A 12,891-nucleotide genomic window follows, 5' to 3' on the forward strand; every position below is an offset into this window, starting at 1 on the left:
TTCAGGAAAAAATCAGTTATATTATGATTTGCTTTCTTAAAATGGATGGATCTTTTGCATACGCTCTCCGTTTTTAACGTTCTTTATATACACAAAATTGTGTTCGCATGCTCTATCAATCTAAAGTATTTGTTCCACATAATTATACTTAATGCATAAATTTCAATTTTAATGCATTAAATAGTGCTTATTTTTGTGTATTCTTATTCGTTCATTTGCGATCGACATGTAATAACTTCATTTGCATTCAAAAGTATGGAATAATGCACAACGGGTCTTATTACAAGGGGTTCACGAGGTTTTGACCGACGAACGTTGACCTATTTCTACCGTTTGTTACATATGTCAATCCTTATTTGATAGTCAATCAAGTATTTGTGGGATTAATGAAGAATATGTATATTAATTGTTGTGATCAAATAGTCAATAACCAGTGTAACATTATAGGTTGATACACGTTGTTTGTGCTTGTCTGCAAATTGACCTACTTAGCTGATTCAAGACTGATTAAGTGAGTTGTACTAACTCATTTATTAAATTAACTAAATTTGTATATGTGTTTATCATGAGTGACCCTATAAAAAGGGAAGTGGTCAAGGTTAAGGGATGATCATGAGTGACCCTATAAGGAAAGTGATCACAATTTGTCATGAGTAACCCCATAAGGGAAAGTGACAATATAGGGTTGGTACTAACAATATGTGTTAAGGATTATGTCATAAGTATTTATATGTTATGTGGTATATGCTTAATATAATGGGTGATTATTGTGTTTACTCACTAATCTTTAAGCTTACCCATTGTTTGTTAATATTCCAGGCCCCTCCAAGGTAAACAAAAGGAAGAACGTGGCCTAACTGCAACACCATCCACATTATGTTTAATATGTTTTAAAAGCTTTTTTTAGAAGACTTCCGATATTACTCTAAAGTATTATGTTTTATGTAATATTGAAGAAATAGTTTTATAAATAAAGTGTTATCATCAGATTTAAAACGGGACTTATACAAAAGTTTTAATTTTTATTGTAGAAAGAATCATGGTGTTATACTAAGATTAGTTGGAAGGTAGAAATGGTAGAAAAAACTTTTCTAGAAGAATGGTTGCATGTAGTTACGGTTAATGATCGGGAAGGGAGTAGCTTAAAACCACTCTCTTGAGGATTGTAGCTGAAATATTAAAAAATAAACATAATTTTATTATGGAACAAAGGCAAATGAAGAGTCACTCTGACTACTTAAAATAAAAGTTTGGAGTTTGGCTGAAGTTAAGAAAACAAAATTAGCAATGTTTATAACCCCTAACCAACATCTTTAATCTTTTAGAAGAAGAATGGAAACTAGAAATGAAGGTATTTTGTTTTTAAATAAAAGTTATATTGTGTTTTAATAATCTAATATAATTTTTTTAATATAACACCAAGTTTCAGATATAATTTCTTTTGTGGTTTTGGCATTTAAGACTTAAAAATATAAGGTTTTGGTGGCCACGACAAAGTAATGATAGCATGACGACCTGGCGGCACCCGATGGAATCGTGCTTTCATTTAGGGCGCCACGCCGTGGCGTCTGGCTGCAAGAAAAACCCTAATTTTCGAGGTTAGTGCATTTATTTAAAGGATGTGATGGCTAGCGTTTGCACACCCTCAGCCTCCATCACCTCCCTTTCATCCCAAGCAAGCCCTAGCCTCCATTTTTGAGTTCTTGAAGCTTAAGTGGTGATTTTTGGTGTCTTGAAGGAGAAGAAGGGGTCCCTTGAGCATAGATCCATCAAGAAAGTCCCCTCACCACCTCATCGCATATATCATGGACCATTGTAAGTCCTCAAGTTCCAAAATTTATGTGTTATTCTTTTAAATCTAGGGTTCTATGCACTTTTATTCAAGTTTAGGATAGTTTAAGTGGATAAAGTTGGCAACTTCATGGATCCTTGAGGTCGTTTTATAGTTCCTTGTTCTAGATCTGAAGTAATATAAAGTTTTGATTCCATACTTGAGGTTTTGACCTCATTTTCACCATTTTTGTGACCTATCTTGGGAAAGACATGCATGTCTATAAAGCAATGATTTTATGACTCATTGGGTGTAAAAAAAGCCTACTGGAAAGTATAAATGTGTAGCTTGAAGGATTAAGAAATTAATGCATTAAGTTGGTAAGATCAGGTCCCATGGCGTGGTGGTTTGGCTACCACGATGTGGCGGTAGGCAGTAGTGCAATTGTTTTTTTGCGAGGCTACCACGTCGTTGTTAATGCTTGGCCACAACGTGGTAGCCAGCTAAGTTGACTTTTGGTTTTGGACTTTGATCGTTGACCGTTGACTTTTAATCAAGTTGACTTTTAGTCAACTTGAGGGGTTTTAGGTTGTAGATTGAGGATGTACCTCTGATTTTGTATAGGCGACTCGTAGCACTAGTCTTTGTTCCATGAGAGCTGTGTTGTTGTCTGCTAGCCTGCAAGGTGAGTTTTCTCATTATAGTTATACTACAGTATGTATCCTTGTGTGTAGGATGATTGGTATGTTGTATTGATTTGTTAGATTGGTAGATCTGTATTATTACCTATGTTTGTTGGTTATTTTTTATTTGTTTGAATATGTCGACATATTATGGTTGGATTGAGACAATCATGCTTTGTGTTGTAGGCTAAGATACTCAAGCAGTCTAGGTGTATGATAATCCTTGTGAGGTGATCCAGTCAAACTGTAGGCCCAAGGAGCGCGATCCAGGTATATTGTAGGCCTTACGAGGCGGTCCAGTCAGACTGTAGGCTCATGTGTGCATGCATTGTATGTGTATTGTCATGTTGGGTATTTTAGGGAACTCGCTAAGATTTGGCTTACAGTTGTGGATTTAAATGTTTCAAGTACCTCAGAGGATCGGAGGAGGACGAAGGCATGATTGTAAACATCATCCAGAAGTTTCATGTTCTGAGAGATACTCTGATCTTATTACTCTAATTTTGATATGATTGTAAAACAATGTTTTGATGAATTATGATTTCTATGAAAATGACTTTTAAAAATGAAAAAAAAATACTACGGTTTTTGGGACGTTACATTTAAGAAGACGATCAAATATGTTGAAGCTTTGAGAAGATTGCCACTACCTTTTCCTAATCTTCGCACTCAACTATTTGAGGGCACGACTTCGGCCGTTGCATTCAACTCATTATAGAGGAAGAGGAAAATATGGATGTTTTCCAAATATACTAGGAATTTGTGATTTTTTTTATGATATTCACATTCATATGAGTCAGTTGGAAGGGTATAATACATGATTCACGATTTTTGAAAGAAGTTGCATTTAACCCGACTTTCGGATGTCTATGCACATCCAGTGGGTTTGTAGTTTTCTTTTACACTGATTATCAAATACATTAACTATTTTCTAATTTTTCTTTATATAATAGTTATGTCACTCACATTTATAGATAAATATTACATATGTGATGTTGCATACACCAACACTCATGAAGTTATGACTCCCTACCTCAAACCAAGGTATTGGTTATCCGATGATCGACGACGACATCTGTCAACTAAGGAAAATGTAACATCCCAACTGTCAGGTATTATTAATTTTTTTCCATTAAGACTTCATGTCTAAGGTCTACTCGAAGAGTTGGCGCTTGACTCGTCGAGTAGCAGCGGGCCAGGACACGTCAATAAATGAGTGACTCGTCGAGTCGACATGAAGACTCGACAAGTAGGAGCTGGCAGTGGAAACCCTAATTCACAGGTTTTTGCACCCTATATATTGGACCATTAGCGCCTCCCACTGTCCTCTATCACCCTCTTGATACCCAGAAACCCAAATTTCCGTGAGTGAGAGCTTGGAGAGTGTTTTGGAGCTTTGGGAAGTGACTTTTGTGAAGGAAATTTGTAGATCAAGAGGCTAGCATCAAGATTTCTGTGTGGATTCAGAGTCTACTTCAGTTTGGGCACGTTTTGGAGGTAACCAGCTGTTACCTTAACCTCTTTTTCTTCTAGAATCATTCATATTGTGGAAACTAGGGCTTTCTTTAGTTATTCATGAAGGGATTTTGGTATGGGAGCTAGATCTGAAGTTGAAACTTCAGATCTAAACCTCTTTTGAGTCCTAAGTCCATAAAGTTTCCAGATTTTGCAAGGATGATCCTCTCCTATGGTGTAAAGCTCCATTAGAAGCTTAGATTGGTCATTTAGAGCCTTTAGGGCCTTGCATGCGTGTAAAGTTTGCAACTTTACGTGATAAACATGCCTTAGAAGCTTGGATTTGTAATCTGGAACCTTGGCATGGCTTGAAAAGTGTCAGCATGGATGAAGGTCTGCAAGGACTCGGCGAGTTGCATAGTCAACTCGGCGAGTCATATGAAGATGGTCATGAACTCGTCGAGTTGATGAACAAACTCGGCGAGTCCGTTGAAGATTGCCTTGAACTCGGCGAGTCGTTCGAAGACTCGGCGAGTCGTTCGAAGACTCGGCGAGTCGGCTAGGGTTTCTCCCAATTCTTGGACACGTATGAACTCGGCGAGTTAAAGGGGAACTCGACGAGCCAATCAAGGATTTCACGACTTCTCGAGTTCAGGAAGGACTCGACGAGTCGGTAAACTACACTCGACGATTTGAGTCAACATGGACTGTTGACTTTGACTGTGGACTTTGACTTTGACCAAGAATTGACCAGTTGACTTCTGAGGGTATTCTGGTAATTTGGAGATTTATGAAAAAAGGTTTTATGGTAACTATAGGTGGTGGAGTTCGTGTTGGTGATCCGGGAGTTGAGCTTTCTAGTTGCAGACGTCAGTTGCAAGGTGAGTTATCCTCACTATATCAACAGGGTCTAAGGCACCAAGGCCGGCCCTTATGGATTTCTATTTGGATTATTACATAATATGTGCATTGTTTCGCATCCTGTTAGTTAGGATGGTGATATGCTTATGCTTAGTGATCGGGTTCGGTCGATATCCTAGTTACAAGATTATGCTATGATATGACATGGGTAGGTTGGTGTCCTGGTTTAGGACGATGCTATGCTATTTGATCTGTTAGATCGGTTTGTCTGTTATTATGATAGCCTATGAATGTATATGCACATGTTGTTTGATTTGGGTGTTGGGTTGAGGCGTTCCTGCTTTGTGCTGAAGGCCAGCATACCCAGGGAGGTCCAGATAGACTACAAAACCCAAGAGGGTATGATAGTCAGACCGAAGGCCCGACGAGCGGTCCAGATAGGTTGAAGGCCCCGCGAGGCGGTCCAGACGTGCCGAAGGTTGGGAGAGCGGTCCAGATAGACTGAAGGCCTGCGAGGCGGTCCAGTCAGGCTGAAGGCTCATTATGCTTACTGTTTGGTTATATGTTTATATGGCATGGTTATGTGGTTGGTATTTTGGGGGATAGCTCACTAAGCTTTCAGGCTTACAGTTTCAGTTGTTGTTTCAGGTACCTCTGGTGATCGCGGGAAGGCGAAGGCATGATCGTACCGCTCCTCTCGTTGTTATGACTTTTATGATTTGATACTGGGATACTCTGATAACTGTATTTTGAAAACAAACTATGTAATGACTTAATGGATTAAAATGTTTTTAAAAAAGTTTAAATTGGCTTGAATTTTTGGGTGTCACAAGTTGGTATCAGAGCCTTGGTTTGAGTGAATTGGAGGAACATGCGTGTGAATCTAGTCTCAAATCAAGGAAAGGTTTTCAAAATGATTTCTAAACGATTTTCAAAATAAGCGAATGAGGATACAGGATGTACGATCAGCCGGAGCCAGTAAGTATCCCCAAAATACCATACAATTATTTGATTATGTGATATGTTAAAACAGCATGTTAGTACTAGGCTAGGGATCTTTAGGAATTGCATGATAAAATTGTCTGATTACATGATGCCTGCTAGCCTAGGGTTATCTTTATATGGGATTGACATCATTACTGTAGTTGCTTAGTGTATGCATCACGGTTATACATAACTGAGATCTTATAGCCTGAGAATGTTTGATTTGGTCTTATGTTCTGTTCTTGTTTGATTGGGAGCTTAGGTTAGGATTGGATATTCGAAAGTCTATAGGGTCCAGGGTTATGTATGACTAGCATACACTAGTGCTGCAGGGTTGGTGGAAGTTCCATGGACGGGTGGGTTGTGTGAGGCCGGGAGGCCAGTTATGAGATATTTAGCATTTCCTCTAAGAGTGGGGATTGAGCGCTTGCTATGTTGAGTATTCAGTTAGGGCATTGTGGTGATGCTTGAGGCAAATATGGGTAGGTGTGGAAGGTAGTATGGGCCCGTACTACTGAAAGCACAGGACCCATACGCGTGTCAAGTAAGTCATAATCCCAAGGGATTAGTAGGGAGTTGACTCCCAGTTATTTATATGGATTATCTGATATCTTGTGCTATGTTTCAGAATGGTGATGACGAGGCGCTTTGTGGCTGGATCCGGTTCGGGATCAGGATCAGGGGACGGAGGTCAGGAGGGGCCAACAGCACCTGAGACGGTGGTACAGATGGGTACGGACGAGTTGGATGCTAGGATTCGGGAGATTCTACATGATGAGGTGGCTGCTATGTTCCGGGCACAGCTGCCGAAGATGTTCGGGTCGATTAAGACCGCCATGGTTGAGTACTTTGATGAGCGCTACGTGGCTCTTGCAGAGACAGTTGCCGCAGCAGCTGCATCAGCTGTATCCGTGGCAGGGGGAGGAGTCAGTAGGGGTTTCCAGTATCGGGACTTCGATAACACGAAGCCCCCGACATTCGACGGTACACAGGACCCTATTCGAGCCATGAGGTGGTTATCCGACGTGGAGGGTTGTTTCTTCACGTGTTCATGTCCTACTGACCAGAAGGTCAGGTGCGCCCTGAACATGCTGAGGCTCGGGGTCAAGGACTGGTGGAGACTGACGACAGGGTCATACACGGATGAGCAGAGAGCTGTGGTTACTTGGGAGCAGTTCCGGCACATGTTCTGCGCCCGTTACATTCCGCGGGTTGAGCGGGAACGTTTGGCACATGAATTTTTGAGTCTGAGACAGGATGGAGAGAAGGTGACGGAGATCACCCGCATGTTCACTGAGAGGGCGATGTTCTGCCCTGAGTTCGCGTCTGAGCAGGCCCAGATGACACGTTATCTGAGCATGCTCAAGACTGATATTCGACAGTTTGTTGCCACACAGCGATGTGATACTCTATTGGAGTTACAGGAGGCCGCTAGGCAGCGTGAGTTGGAGATCGAGCTGCAGTTAAGGGAGCAGCGGCCGGCCCCGGTGCAGTCGCAGCCGGCGCCGAAGCGGTCTAAGACCGCTGATTCTAGGACCGGGGGTCAGCAGGGCCGCACTTGTGGAAAGTGCGGCAAGGGTCATACTGGAGCTTGTCGATCTAGTAGCGGGTGCCACAGGTGTGGCAAGGAGGGGCATTTTGCAAGGGACTACCGTCAGTCTGCTCCTGCCTCGGATATGAGGATATGTTATCATTGTCATCAGGTTGGTCACGTAAAGACCAACTGTCCACAGCTGGTGGCCAAGCCGGCGCAGGCTCCAGCGCCAGCTACACTGAGGATTACCGATGGGAGACAGGGTAGGGCAGAGCCCCCGAAGGCTCAGGGGCGCGTCTTTCAGCTTACGGCCGAGGAGGCCAAGGCAGCACCGGACGTGGTTGCTGGTATGTTTCTGTCCTTTATCTCATTTACTATATATGATGTATGCTTATCTGTTGTACCCGTGATTAGGTACGTTTTTAGTGAACTCTTTGCCTGCTTTGGTCTTATTCGACTCGGGGGCGAGTCGGTCCTTCGTATCTCAGTCATTTAGTAGGGAGTTCAGTGTGCCAGTAGGCGAGTTAGAGTGTCCGTTGCGAGTGTCTATCGCCAACGAACACGGGGTTTCTGCTTCTTCAGTTTATCGAGGGTGTGATTTGGAGATTTTCGGGGTGTCCTTTCCGATAGATTTGATTCCGATCCCCATGGGGGAGGTGTGCGTGATTGTAGGCATGGATTGGCTCAGTCGGTTCGGTGCTATGATTGATTGCGAGGGCGAGCGAGTGGTAATTCGAACCCCAATTGGGGGAGAACTGATTGTATATGGCGAGGGCACCAGAGTGGGATCATGGTTTTGTTCAGCTGCCAGGGCTCGGCAGTACATTCAGCACGGGTGTGCGGGTTATCTAGCGTATGTGGTAGATACGCAGGTCAGGGATCAGATTTCGGTTTCCGATGTATCGGTGGTCAGGGAGTTTGCAGATGTGTTTCCGGAGGAGTTGCCAGGGATACCTCCAGAGAGGCAGGTCGAGTTCAGGATCGACCTGGTGCCAGGTGCGGCCCCTATCGCTAAGGTGTCGTACCGATTGGCACCGCCAGAGATGCAGGAGCTGTCGTCACAGCTACAGGAACTGCTAGGCAAGCAGTTCATCCGTCCGAGCAGTTCTCCATGGGGAGCACCGATTCTTTTCGTCCGGAAGAAGGACGGTTCACACCGGATGTGCATTGACTACCGAGAGTTGAATAAGTTAACGGTGAAGAACCGTTACCCACTCCCGAGGATAGACGATCTCTTCGATTAGTTGTAGGGTGCATCTTGGTTTTCCAAGATAGACTTGAGGTCTGGGTATCATCAGGTCAGGGTCAGAGAGGAGGACGTGGAGAAGACCGCATTCCGGACTCGTTATGGACATTACGAGTTCGTGGTGATGCCTTTTGGGCTCACCAACGCGCCAGCAGTGTTCATGGATCTGATGAATCGGGTCTGCAGACCGATGCTCGATCGCTCGGTCATAGTGTTTATAGATGATATCTTGGTGTATTCCAAGACCCGAGAGCAGCATGAGGAGCATCTGCGGGAGTTGTTGGGAGTTCTGAGATGAGAACGGTTGTACGCCAAGTTCTCGAAGTGTGAGTTTTGGCTACGAGAGGTCCAATTCCTCGAACATATCGTTAACCAAGAGGGGATTTTGGTCGATCCGGCCAAAATCGAGGCGGTTATGTAGTGAGAGGTTCTGAAATCTCCCTTAGACATCAGGAGCTTTTTGGGATTGGCAGGGTACTACTGGAGATTCATACAGGACTTCTCCAAGATTGCGGTACCCCTCACTCGTTTGACGAGGAAGGGGGTGGATTTCCGGTGGGGACCTGAGCAGCAGAGGGCGTTTGAGACCCTCCGACAGCGGTTGTGCGAGGCCCCAGTATTGACACTCCCGGAGGGAGTTGAGGATTTTGTAGTGTTCTGTGATGCATCCATCACAGGGTTAGGGGCGGTCCTCATGCAGAGAGGACGAGTGATAGCTTATGCGTCGCTGCAATTGAAGCCGCATGAGACAAGATACCCTACATATGACTTGGAGCTGGGGGCGGTGGTATTCGCCCTCAAGATATGGAGACATTACCTTTACGGGGTCCGTTGCACCATATACACGGACCACAAGAGCTTGAGACATATCATGGATCAGCCAAACCTGAACATGAGGCAGCGCAGGTGGCTGGATGTAGTCAAGGACTACGACTGCGAGATCCTTTACCACCCTGGTAAAGCAAATGTGGTTGCGGATGCTCTGAGCCGCAAGTCAGCTACGTCTTCCGCCCCAGCGGTGTGTATGAGGATAGCAGTAGACTCTCCGCTTGTGAGTTTGATCAGGGATGCCCAGGTTGAGGGCATGCGACCGGAGAATTGGAAGCTGGAGAGGATCAAGGGTGAGAATGCCCGGTTTGTGCAGGATAGCCGGGGATTATTGACCCGATGCGGTCGGGTCTAGGTTCCGATGTCTGGTGGGGTCAGGCAGACGGTCATGGAGGAGGCTCATAAGTCTCATTTTTCTATTCACCCGGGGGCCACCAAGATGTACCGAGATTTGAGTTTGAGCTATTGGTGGTCGTGCATGAAGCGAGAAATCGCTTGGTACGTCGAGAGGTGCTTGACCTGTAGGTGGTCAAGGCCGAGCATCAGAAGCCGCATGGCAAGCTGCAGCCCTGGAGATTCCCATGTGGAAATGGGAATAGATCACGATGGATTTTATTACCAAGTTGCCGAGGACGGCGAAGGGGTTTGATACTATATGGGTCATCGTGGATCGATTGACCAAGAGTGCCCATTTCATGGCCATACGGGAGAGCTCGTCAGCCGAGAAATTGGCCGACGTGTACGTTCGCGAGATCGTGTCTCGCCATGGGGTTCCCGTTTCTATTGTCTCTGATCGGGATGTCAGGTTTACCTCCCGCTTCTGGCAGAAGTTTCACGAGGAGCTGGGCACACGGTTACACTTCAGCACAGCATTCCATCCGCAGACTGATGGTCAGAGCAAGCGGACCATTCAGAACCTCGAGGATATGTTGAGGGCGTGTGTCATTGATTTCGGTGGGAGCTGGGATTCCTACCTACCGCTTGCAGAGTTCGCCTACAACAACAGCTATCATTCCAGCATTGGCGCCCCACCATTCAAGCTGTTGTATGGGCGGAAATGTCGCACCCCGGTCTGTTGGGGTGAGGTTGGTCACAGGGTGATGGGTCGGACGGAGGTGGTCTTGCAGACTACCGAGAAAATTCAGCAGGTTAGACAGCGGCTGCAGACCGCTCAGAGTCGGCAGAAGAGTTACGCTGACCGACGCCGATCCGAGTTAGAGTTTCAGGTCGGTGACATGGTACTCCTGAAGGTCTCGCCCTGGAAGGGCGTGATCCGCTTCAGGAAGAGGGGAAAATTGGGTCCCCGAAATATTGGGTCGTTCAGGATCATTGCCAGGGTTGGCAAGGTGGCTTACAGACTAGAGCTGCCGGAGGAGCTTAGTCGGATCTACAGTACTTTCCACGTTTCGCAGTTGCGAAAGTGCAGTGTGGACCCGGAGGCAGTGGAAAGTGAAAGGAAAGTGAAAGTCCTGCGCAACAAGGAGGTTCCGTTGGTAAAGATACAATGGGAGCCTCGGAGGGGATCCGAGTGGACATGGGAGTCGGAGGCTGAGATGCGGGAGCATTATTTGGAGTTATTCGCTACAGCAGACTTCGAGGACGAAGTCTAAGTCAAGTGGGGGAAAATTGTAACATCCCAACCGTCAGGTATTATTAATTTTTTTCCATTAAGACTTCATGTCTAAGGTCTACTCGACGAGTTGGCGCTTGACTCGTCGAGTAGCAGTGGGCCAGGACACGTCAATTAATGAGTGACTCGTCGAGTCAACATGAAGACTCGACGAGTAGGAGCTGGCAGTGGAAACCCTAATTCACAGGGTTTTGCACCCTATATATTGGACCATTAGCGCCTCTCACTGTCCTCTATCACCCTCTTGAGACCTAGAAACCCTAATTTCCGTGAGTGAGAGCTTGGAGAGTGTTTTGGAGCTTTGGGAAGTGACTTTTGTGAAGGAAATTTGTAGATCAAGAGGCTAGCATCAAGATTTATGTGTGGATTCAGAGTCTACTTCAATTTGGGCACGTTTTGGAGGTAACCAGCTTTTACCTTGACCTCTTTTTCTTCTAGAATCATTCATATGTGGAAACTAGGGCTTTCTTTAGTTATTCATGAAGGGATTTTGGTATGGGAGCTAGATCTGAAGTTGAAACTTCAGATCTAAACCTCTTTTGAGTCCTAAGTCCATAAAGTTTCTAGCTTTTGCAAGGATGAGCCTCTCCTTAGATTGGTAATTTAGAGCCTTTAGGGCCTTGCATGCGTGTAAAGTTTGCAACTTTACGTGATAAACATTCCTTAGAAGCTTGGATCTGTAATCTGGAACCTTGGCATGGCTTGAAAAGTGTCTGCATGGATGAAGGTCTGCAAGGACTCGGCGAGTTGCATAGTCAACTCGGCGAGTCATATGAAGATGGTCATGAACTCGTCGAGTTGATGAACAAACTCGGCGAGTCCGTTGAAGATTGCCTTGAACTCGGCGAGTCGTTCGAAGACTCGGCGAGTCGGCTAGGGTTTCTCCCAATTCTTGGACACGTATGAACTCGGCGAGTTAAAGGGGAACTCGACGATCCAATCAAGGATTTCACGACTTCTTGAGTTCAGGAAGGACTCGACGAGTCGGTAAACTACACTCGACGAGTTGAGTCAACATGGACTGTTGACTTTGACTGTGGACTTTGACTTTGACCAAGAATTGACCAGTTGACTTCTGAGGGTATTCTGGTAATTTGGAAATTTATGAAAAAGGGTTTTATGGTAACTATAGGTGGTGGAGTTCGTGTTGGTGATCCGGGAGTTGAGCTTTCTAGTTGCAGACGTCAGTTGCAAGGTGAGTTATCCTCACTATATCAACAGGGTCTAAGGCACCAAGGCCGACCCTTATGGATTTGTATTTGGATTATTACATAATATGTGCATTGTTTCGCATCCTGTTAGTTAGGATGGTGATATGCTTATGCTTAGTGATCGGGTTCGGTCGATATCCTAGTTACAGGATTATGCTATGATATGACCTGGGTAGGTCGGTGTCCTGGTTTAGGACGTTGCTATGCTATTTGATCTGTTAGATCGGTTTGTCTGTTATTATGATAGCCTATGAATGTATATGCACATGTTGTTTGATTTGGGTGTTGGGTTGAGGCGGTCCTGCTTTGTGCTGAAGGCCAACATACCCAGGGCGGTCCGGATAGACTACAAAACCCAAGAGGGTATGATAGTCAGACCGAAGGCCCGACGAGCGGTCCGGATAGGCTGAAGGCCCCGCGAGGCGGTCCAGACGTGCCGAAGGCTCGGAGAGCGGTCCAGATAGACTGAAGGCATGCGAGGCGGTCCAGTCAGGCTGAAGGCTCATTATGCTTGCTGTTTGGTTATATGTTTATATGGCATGGTTATGTGGTTGGTATTTTGGGGGATAGCTCACTAAGCTTTCAAGCTTACAGTTTCAGTTGTTGTTTCAGGTACCTCTGGTGATCGCGGGAAGGCGAAGGCATGATCGTACCGCTCCTCTCGCTGTTATGACTTTTATGATTTGAT

The sequence above is a fragment of the Lactuca virosa genome, chromosome 8, assembly GCF_052849685.1.
Source record: "Lactuca virosa cultivar CGN04683 chromosome 8, Lactuca_virosa_CGN04683_v6, whole genome shotgun sequence".
Taxonomy (NCBI): domain Eukaryota; kingdom Viridiplantae; phylum Streptophyta; class Magnoliopsida; order Asterales; family Asteraceae; genus Lactuca; species Lactuca virosa.